The sequence below is a fragment of the Hemitrygon akajei genome, chromosome 31 (genome assembly GCF_048418815.1).
Source record: "Hemitrygon akajei chromosome 31, sHemAka1.3, whole genome shotgun sequence".
Lineage (NCBI taxonomy): Eukaryota > Metazoa > Chordata > Chondrichthyes > Myliobatiformes > Dasyatidae > Hemitrygon > Hemitrygon akajei.
This window is the reverse complement of record NC_133154.1, coordinates 14,702,963-14,712,847: the sequence shown is the minus strand read 5'-3', so window position 1 is coordinate 14,712,847 and position 9,885 is coordinate 14,702,963. Positions and strand designations below refer to the sequence as shown.

At 44.9% G+C, this 9,885-nt stretch overlaps 1 non-coding gene across 1 annotated transcript; it reads right to left on the bottom strand.

The window, feature by feature from the left end:
- Positions 1 to 893: 893 nt before the first annotated feature.
- Positions 894 to 966, bottom strand: trnar-ccu (transfer RNA arginine (anticodon CCU)). Its single transcript has one exon. It is a non-coding gene; the product is annotated as a tRNA-Arg (tRNA).
- Between the last annotated feature and the right edge of the window lie 8,919 nt (positions 967 to 9,885).

Sequence of the window (9,885 nt, the reverse complement as noted above, 5' to 3'; positions counted from 1 at the left end):
TGCTGTAATTGTAAATATCTAATTCTCTAAATTCACCTGATATCACCTGAATACAATGTATTCCAAATTTTAAAAGTTCCATGATTATAGCGATTGAAACTGTAGTTAATCGTTCATTGTTGTCTTTGTGTTGAGAAACTATAAACATCGTGTTGAGAGAGTGAGACTTTCCTATTCTCTCTCTCTCCTGGAGGTTTGCTGTGTGAATAGAAGACCTTCATATTTCCCAGTTACAGCTTCTGTGTAGCTCAGTTTTAGTCAGCCACGACGGTCAGTCATAACAATCGCTAGTTACCTCAGTGAAGCAACATTCTGACCACTTTGCACGGCAACCAGCTTTTTCTTTGTTCTGACTGTGTTTCTCTTTTGTAAAAGTTTATGCTTAATTTACATTTTTCTTGTGAATGTTGCTTCTATGATGTTATGTGCCTGTGATGCTGCAGTAAGTAAGTTTCATTGTGCATATAGCAATCAACTTGGACACAAGAAATCTGCAGATGCTGGAAATCCAAAACAACACACAGGGTCTCGACCCGAAACGTTGACTGCTTCTTTCAATGGATGCTGCCCGACCTGCTGAGTTCATCCAGCTTTTTTTGTACGTCTTGATTTCAACACACACAAAACGCTGGAGGGACTCAGCAGGTCAAGCAGCATCTACGGAAAAGAGCAAGCAGTCAATGTTTTGAGCATCAGGACTTTGTAACAGTAGCTTGTCCTTGTAAGACAATGACAGCTGATGTGTATGTGCCTAAAATTATTTTTGAATGTGTCTCCAGTTATTTAAACAATTGACAATAATGGCTGGCTGTTAATGTTTTTATATTCCTCATTCCCTGAATGATAAGCAGTTAAGAATTTTATCTGCGTAGGTTATCTAACCCAGTTTGCAGCACCCCAGATGGGACTTGAACCCATAATCCCTGGCTTAGGAGGCCAATGCCTTATCCATTAGGCCACTGGGGCTGAGTGAAAATTCTAATAAAATAGCAACTATTTTGTCTTAGATTACATCAATGTTTATCAAATCCTGTTAAGTTATAATGAATCAACAGCAATTTTGCAGGAAGAGCACCCTATCTACTGGGAAACTGAATGGTTACGAAATGGAGCAAATCCAGAAACATTTTTGAAGATTTAATGGTTCCAGACGGCAGACAGTGGGGATCCAGCCATGAGGGCCAGACAATGAGTGCTAGACATAAAGTCCCAGACAATGAGGACCTGATGGTGCGACCCCAACAGTGAGGGCCTGAGAGTGAAGGTCAAACAACACGGGTTTATCAGCGAGCCTCTGTTAGAGATTCCCAGTCTGGGAGTCGCAAACAGTGAGGATCAGACTATTGAGTGCGAACCAGAGAGTGAAATCCAGACAGTAAGTCCCAGGGTGGATCAAACAACGAGGATCAAGTAGTGAGTCCCAGGGGTGAGGGTTCAAACAATCCCAGCCAGCCCTGCCGCAGATCCGTTTTCCCTGCCCATCACTGAGTTATCTCCAGGCTGGCTGACGAGCAAGGAGGGGATCTGGGACCTGCCTTGTGTCTATTCCCCCTGCCCATCTGCTGACACCCCAGTGCCCAGGTGCAGGGGGGGTCACCATGACCCACCCCATTAGAGGCCATGACCAGCGTGGGAAGGGAGCTCCACATGGCCCTGCTGACATCTGACATCCTGCTGAAGCGCCTCGGCCCAAAATATGGACTGTGCTCTTTTCCACTGTTGCTGCCCGGCTTGTTGAGTTCCTCCAGCATTTTGTGTGTGTTGCTTTGGATTTCCAGCATCTGCAGACTTTCTCTCGTTTCTGACATCCCTCTGCCTGCCACTCCCAGGCCGAGGCCTGATGCGGTCTCTTGGCACAGGGAGACCCTGTCTGGGGCAGGCGAGCAGCAACTCTGCATCCAGCTTGTTGCATCCCTGTGAGGCGATACGTGGTTCCTCTCATGTCTGGACCATTGACTACTCTCAGCATCAGAATGTAATCCATCCGATAACCTACTGTCTGCCCCATTCGGAATTTCCAGTGGTTCGCACACAGATTGCTCTTAATGTACCAGGACTTTGGTTCCCGAACTTCCTCGCTCACTGGGGCAACACCCTGCCCCATCATTCCCACACTCTTTCACTCACCGGGACCCCTTTCCCTCCCCATTCCTATATCCTCCACTCTCAGAACCTCCCCCTTCCCATTCCCACATCCCTCCACTCACCAGGACCTCACTCCCACATCGCTCCTCTCTTGAATTGATCAGTGTTCATTGCTTGTGTTCCATAGAACATTACAAGAACCACTAACACCAGCTGCAACAAGATCCAGACCCTTCTCAGCAAATGCCTCCGGCAGATCCTCCGCCTCAAGTGGTACGGCAGAGTGTCAAACCTAGACCTATGGAAGAGGGCAAACCAAGAGCCCATTGTATTCCAGATGAGAGGAGGAAGTGAGATGGGTCGGCCACACCTCGAGGAAGAGCCAGTCGAATGTCACTCGACAATCACTCGAATGGAATCCACAAGGAAAGAGAAGAGGTCGCCCAAAGCAAACCTGGAGGCGTAGGCTTTTGGATGAACTGAAAGCCACCGACCAAACTTGGGAGACTGCTAGAGATCGCAGGAAGTGGAGGACTTTTGTTGAGGCCCTATGCTCCATAAGGAGCGAAAAGGATTAAAGAAGATAGAACATTACAGCACAGAAACAGGCCTTTTGGCCCTTCTTGGCTGGTGCCGAACCATTTTTCTGCCTAGTCCCACTGACCTGCACCTGGACCATATCCCTCCAAACCCCTTTCATCCATATATCTGTCCAAGTTTTTCTTAAATGTCAAAAGTGAGCCTGCATTTACACTTCATCTGGCAGCTCATTCCACACTCCACCACTCTCTGTGTGAAGAAGCCCCCCCCCCCATGTTCCCTTTAAACTTTTCCCCCTTCACCCTTAACCATGTCCTCTGTTTCTTTTTCTCCCCAAGCCTCAGTAGAAAAAGCCTGCTTGCATTCACTCTATCTATACCCATCATAATTTTACATACCTCTATCAAATTTCCCCTCATTTTTCTTCGCTCCAGGGAATAAAGTCCTAACCTATTCAACCTTTCTCTGTAACTCAGTTTCTCAAGTCACGGCAACATCCTTGTAAACCTTCTCTGCACTCTTTCAACCGTATTAATATCCTTCCTGTAATTCGGTGACCAAAACTGCACACAATACTCCAAATTCGGCCTCACCAATGCCTTATACAACCTCACCATAACATTCCAACTCTTATACTCAATACTTTGATTTATAAAGATAACTTTGATTTAAAGTTCACTTTAAACTCGCCGGGCTCTCTGAAATCTATTAAACTGCCGAGTTACAACATTTTAAAAAAGTGAACTTTAAACAAAGCAACGAACAATCTGCCGGAGGAACCTCTGTAGGGGGAAATGTTTGAATCAAAATGCCAGCTCCCTCCCCCAGTTGCAGAAGAATAGGACCTGATCTTTCAGATCCTAAGGCAGCGTTTCGAATCGAACATCCATTTTCCTCCACGGATGCTATCCGGCCTGCTGTGCTTCCAGCAGATTATTCATTCCAGCGTCTGCAGACTTTTTTTTTTGTCTCTGACCACCGAAGTCCAGTGTGTGGCGGATTGATTGGAGTTTGATTGATTAAGAGAATATTGGTTGAAAGGAAAAGGAAAAGTTGTCAGGCCAAAACTACCGGAACTTTATCCGGGGAGCGCTCCCTTTGGTTCCCCCTTATCGCTTTAAGATCAGTCCGGCGTCCTGCCTCGTCTGATCGCCCGTGGCTTCTAACCGGAGGCTGGCAGCAGACATTTTGTATGGAATCCCCTCCTCCATGACATCAGGAGTGGCGGAGGAGGAATCTCCCGGCATAACGCAGCAGAGAAGTGGATCTGTACAAAATGTCTGCTGCCAGCCCGCCCTCTAACCAGCTGGGACCAGAGAGTTCTCGGGGGAGGTAGGCAGAGAGGGAGTCGGTGAGCACGGCTCCCTCTCTACGACACCTCCACTTACTGTGGCCAGGAAATTAATCCATTTCCTCCTAGTAACGAATCGTGGACAAGACATTTCACAATAAAAGCCGCTTACACGAGGTGGCGCTGTCTGATAACAAGTGTCTTTTAATAATAACTACGTGTAGAGAGCACTTTTCATTCAGATGGTGTAGTTCAAGGTGCCTTACAATGGGATAAAAACACAAACATGGACATTTAAAAAATAATAATGAAAATAAAAGAGAAAATACGTTAGTTAAAAGCAAGGTTAAATAAATAGGTTTTGAGCTGGCGTTTTAAACTTTCAACTGAGTCATTATCCCTTGTGGTTTAGTCTGTTGAATTCCACAGTTCAAGGAGCTTAGTTCGAAAAGCTGTCCTGCCAACTATCTTTTGAAGGAGATAGTTTAAATTTATTAGACCGGCGGAAGAAGACCTGAAAGGTGGATTATAAGATTCAAACGATTCTTTGACGCACTTCGGTCCCAGACCATTAAAAACAAGCAAGAGGACTTTTTTTTAAAAATCAGTTCTAAAAGATACAGCAAGCCCACGCAGAGCAGCTAGTATGGGAGTGATATGTTCCCTCATCTTGGTTTCGGTTAAAAGTCCAGCAGCGGCGTTCTGAATGAGCTGAAATTTGTCAATTCTGTAGGTTGCTTTGGAAGGCCAGTAAAAAAGGACTTTGTGAGAAAGAAGTCAAAGCACAGTTTGCTGTCAGCCGCACAGGTACACGTACGCACAGGTGCAGTGAAAAACGTACGTGCAGCAGCAGTACAGGTATATGCCAGCTGATAAGCAGCATTCATAAGAAAAATATGAATTAAACGTGCATTACACAATTTTACAAGAAAACGCAATTAGATCTAAACTACGTTTTAGTGCAGTGTGGTCGTAGTGGTGTTAAAATGTAGTGATGGGGGCTTTGTCGGTTGGTTCAAGAACCGAATGGTTGAAGGGAAGTAGCTGTTCTTGAACACCTCAGCAATCAATGCCATCATCTCCTCAGTATTAATCACCAAGCTACCAAACTTGGCCCTCAGTGCCTCCCTCTGCAATATGGATGCCTCGACTTCCTCAGTCGCATCGGTGTTAGTATCTCCTCGTCGCTGACAATCAACACAGGACATCTCAGTGCGTAGCCACTGCTCCATCCTCTCTCTACTTTCATGACTGCGTCGCTAAGCACAGCTCAAACGCCATCTAGGAATTCGCCGGTGACACCTCTGTCGTTCGTAAACCCTCGGATGGCGTTGACAAGTGTACAGGAGTGAGAGAGATCAGCTGGTTGAGGGGTGTCGCAACAACAACCTCACACTCTCAACTTCAACAAGACCAAGGAATTGATTATGGAGTCAGAAAGGTCTCATCGATGGGCAACGTCCCTTAATATGTTTTTACAGCTGTGCGGACCAACCATTGCTCCGAGCAGGAAGTTTATCTTTAACTTCTTTTGTAATATGCACATCAAACAAACAGAAACCACAAACCACAGCGTACAAAACAAGTAAGTGATGTCAGGCAGCCAGAACAACTCATAGAGACATAATGACATTAATGCTCAGCGGTCCTGAGCTATGATATCCATTGCCATTCTGAGTTCATGGTTACAACTTGTAACTTGAAACATTGTTAATGTAAGCGTTGAAGCTCTAAAATGTTTCGAAGTGAAGATTATGGTACGTTTATTATTTAGAAAATTTATGGATTATATTCACTAACACATAATTAATTACATGGTATTTCTCAATTATATTGACATAGATTTCACAATTATATTCACATAATTTCAAAGTTGTAATAGCGTCATTTCAAAGCTACAGTACATAATAGGGTGCCTAAGACTTTTACACAGTACTGTATTTGTCAGCGTGGAGTTTGTAAATCTGGCGGGAGCAGAGGATGTTGGAAATCGTGAGGGTGGAACGCCTCATGAGGGTTGTGGGACAGCTGACAGGGGTAGCGAGGGTGCAGACATATCCAGCCCTGAGACACCAGGCCAGGCAATTTGATCCCAAGCAATTACTGTAGTTTATTGATCGTTACAGAATGTCTCTCTGATGCTTCCCACTCTTTTCCCCTTTTCCCAACCACCATTCCTCTCTCCCTGTCCCCTTCCCACTCTCAGTCCACAACAGAGACCCATATCAGAAGAGGCAAGATGAAGATCCAAGACAAAGAAGGAAAGCTGCTTCATTAAGAGTTTGAGGAGATTTGGTTTGTCACCAAAAACTCTTTGCAAGTCTCTACAGATGTACAGTGTCTGGTACAGAGTGAACAATGTGCAGGTTTGCAAGAGGCTGTGCCTCCATCACGGGTACAGCTCTCCTCACCATTGAGGATATCTTCAAATGGTGATGCCTCACCTCTGGGACTTGTCCCCTCTCATTACTACCACTGGGGAGGAGGTACAGGAGCCTGAGGACACACACTCAAAGTTTCCAGAACAGCCTCCTCCCCTCCTGCCATCGGATTTTGTTGTATTCAGTTCTGCTTGCCTGATTACGCAAAGGACGTGGAAGAGGGTGCACAGGATGCCTCCTGGATTAGAGAACTTGTCTTTACCAGGAAAGGCTGAGCAAACCAGGGCTTTTCTCTCTGGAGAGAAGGAAGATGAAAGTTGACTTTATAGAGGCATATAAGATGACATAAGGCATGAAGTGGACAGTCAGCACCTCTTTCCTCGCTAATACAAGAGGGTGTGATTTTAAGGTGAGTGGAGACCAGAATAAGGGATATATCAGAGGCAGATTTTTTTCACACGGAGTGGTAGGTGCATGGATCACTCTGCGGGTGGTGGTGGAGGCAGATACATTAGGGACAACTGAGGGTTTTGTAAGGGGGGAAGGGTTAGATTGATCCTCTTCTTGGGCCAATCACCTCAGCTGGGACATAGGCCACTGAGAGCAGCCCACCCCCGTCCCCTGTCCCAGGCCAGCGTCTCACTCTTTCACCCATCGAAGATCCTTCCCCTTCCAGGGGTGAGGTTTTCAGAGCTTCTCTTTGGTTAAGAGGTTGGCACAACATCACGGGCCTATTCTGTTATACCGTGTGTTCTAAGTCTCATAGACTGTGAGGAAATCAAGGATCCAGTTGCAGAGGGAGGTACACAGGCCCAGGTTTTGGAGCTTGTTGATCAGAAATGAGGGTATGATGGTGTTGAACGCTGAGCCGTTGGTGATAAAGAGCAGCCTGACATGAGTATTACTGTTGTCCAGGAGATCCAAGGCCAAGTGGCATGCTAGTGACTGTGGATCTATTACTGCAATAGACAAATTCAGCCTGTGCTTAGGTCCTTGATTCTAGCCATGACAAACCTCCCAAAGCACTTTATCACAGTCGATCTGGGTGATAGCCATTGAGGAAGCTCACCCTGCTCCTCTTACCCATATGATTGTCACCCTTCTGAACCTCTGACTGGAGCCCTGAGAGATCGAAGATGCCTCGAGCGGTTGGCACTGGTTTTCCGAGCCCTCCCAGGCACACCATTAGGGCCTGACGCCTTGCGAGGGTTCACCCTCTTGAAAGATGTTTTGGCATTGGCCTCCGAGACAGGGATCACAGGGTCACCAGGTGCTGTAGGGATCCTCGTAAGCGTAGTTTTATTCAAAGCGAGCGTAAAAGGCGTTGAGCTCATCTGGGAGTGAAGCATCACTCCCAGTCCTGATGTTGGGTTTCGCTTTGTAGAAAGTAATGGCCTGCAAACCCTGCCAGAGCTGGTGTGCATCTGATTCCATCTCCAACCTCAATCAGAATTGTTTTATCAACCTTAAAATAGCCTTCCACAGGCCGAGCCTTTCCTCCTTGCAATGTTCTAGATCACTGTTCTTGAATGCCACTAATACTGCCCTCAGCGGAATATGAAACTCCATGCCTTTCTGTCTGGGTATGCCTGCTATGTTTTCGAAGGAACACATTCATCCGGTCTTGATGAGTTGGTGACAAGTGTGGTATATTCATCAGACTCAAAGATATTTATCAAACGGACTCAAAGCAGTTCTGTGAGGGCTCCTTTGCCTCCCTTGACCTGGTCCTCGCCACCTGGTGCTGCTGTCTGTAGTCTCCGCCTATACACAGGGAGTGATTGGACTTCCCAATGTATGGGCGTGGGATGGCCCAGCAAGCGTTCTTGATGGTGGTGTAACATTGGTCAAGTGTGTTGGCTCCTCTGGTTCCACAGCTGATACGTTGGTTCAGAGACAATGGATGGATTTGAAAATAAATCTGAGATACTTTTTTTAAATTGAGAAATTACTTAATTAAAAGCCAGTGCAAGTCATTAAAGTTGTGGGTAATAGATGAACGAGGTTTAATGCAAATTAATTTACAAGTAACACCGTTTTGGACAAAGTCACAATTGCCTGCTCTCTTGAAGGTAAATACCCACTTTCTTAAAATAATTACAATACTCTCTATATGCAAATAATTTACAAATATTATGGTGAGCAGTTAGTGGCTATTGATCTGTCTGCAGGAAACAGCACATTAGTAACCAAATTAAGAAAGAATTGATTGAACAAAGCCGGCAAAGTTGTGTAAAAAGAGCCCGAAGGATCATTGGGGACCTGAGTCATCCCAACCACAAACTGTTCCAGCTGCTACCATCCGGGAAACGGTACCGCAGCATAAAAGCCAGGACCAACAGGCTCCGGGACAACTTCTGCCACCAGACCATCAGACTGATTAATTCACGCTGACACAATTGTATTTCTATGTTATATTGACTGTCCTCTTGCACATACTATTTATTACAAAGTACTATAAATTGAATATTGCACATTTAGATGGAGACATAACGTAAAGATTTTTACTCCTTATGACGTGAAGGATGTAAGAAATAAAGTGAACTCATTTCAAAAAAATAAATCTCAAGGTCTTCTATGGTAACATATATGTACTTTGATAATAAAGTTATTGTGGACTTCTGAAATTTGAACTTTGACCAGACTCAAGAACAGCTTCTTCCCCGCTGCTATCAAAGTCCTGAACCAAGTCCCTCTTTCCTGGCCCTTCCCCAGTGGCGCTGTCACATTCTCAAGGATCAAGATTATTCACTATGTGCGTTCACATTTGTTTGGAATTTGCTGCTGTGTGTTGGTGTGGCATGCAACAAAAAAACCAACATTCAACAGGTATAAGGAATTATATTAAAAATAAAGTCAGAAGTTAAAGTATGGATATGGATTAAAATATCAGCATGTAATTGTAACAAAGTTTGAAGCAAATAAGTTATCACAGTACGTATATGTCACCATACACAACCCTGAGATTCATTTTCTTGTGGGCATACTCAATAAATCCATAATAGAATAATAACCTCAACAGAATCAATGTGTACAAGAGCAAACAAAGTGTGCAAATCCAAGAAGAAAGAAATAATAACAGTAGTAGTAATAATAATAATAATAATAATAATAAATAAGCATTGAGAACATGAGATGAAGTGTTCTTGAACATTTCAATGATGGGGCAGTGAAGTTATCCCCTTTGGGTCAAGAACCTGATGGCTGATGGATAGTAACTGTTCTTGAACCAGGTGGTGTGGATCCTGAGGCTCCTGTACCTTCTCCCTGTTGGCAGCAGCAAGAACAGAGCATGTCCTGGGTGGTGGGGGTCCCTGATGATTGATGCTGCTTTCCTGAAATGACATTTCATGTCGACGTGCTCAGTGCTGGGGAGGGCTTTACCCATGGTGGACAGGGCCGTATCCACTACTTTTTGTAAGATTTTCCAATCAAGGACATTGGCCTTTCCATACCAGTCTGTGATGCAGCCAGTAAATATACTCTCCACCACACATCTATAGGTGTTTGTCAGAATTTCAGATGTCCTGCTGAATCTCCGCAGACTCCTAAGGAATTAGAGGCATTGCTGTGTTTTCTTCGCAATTA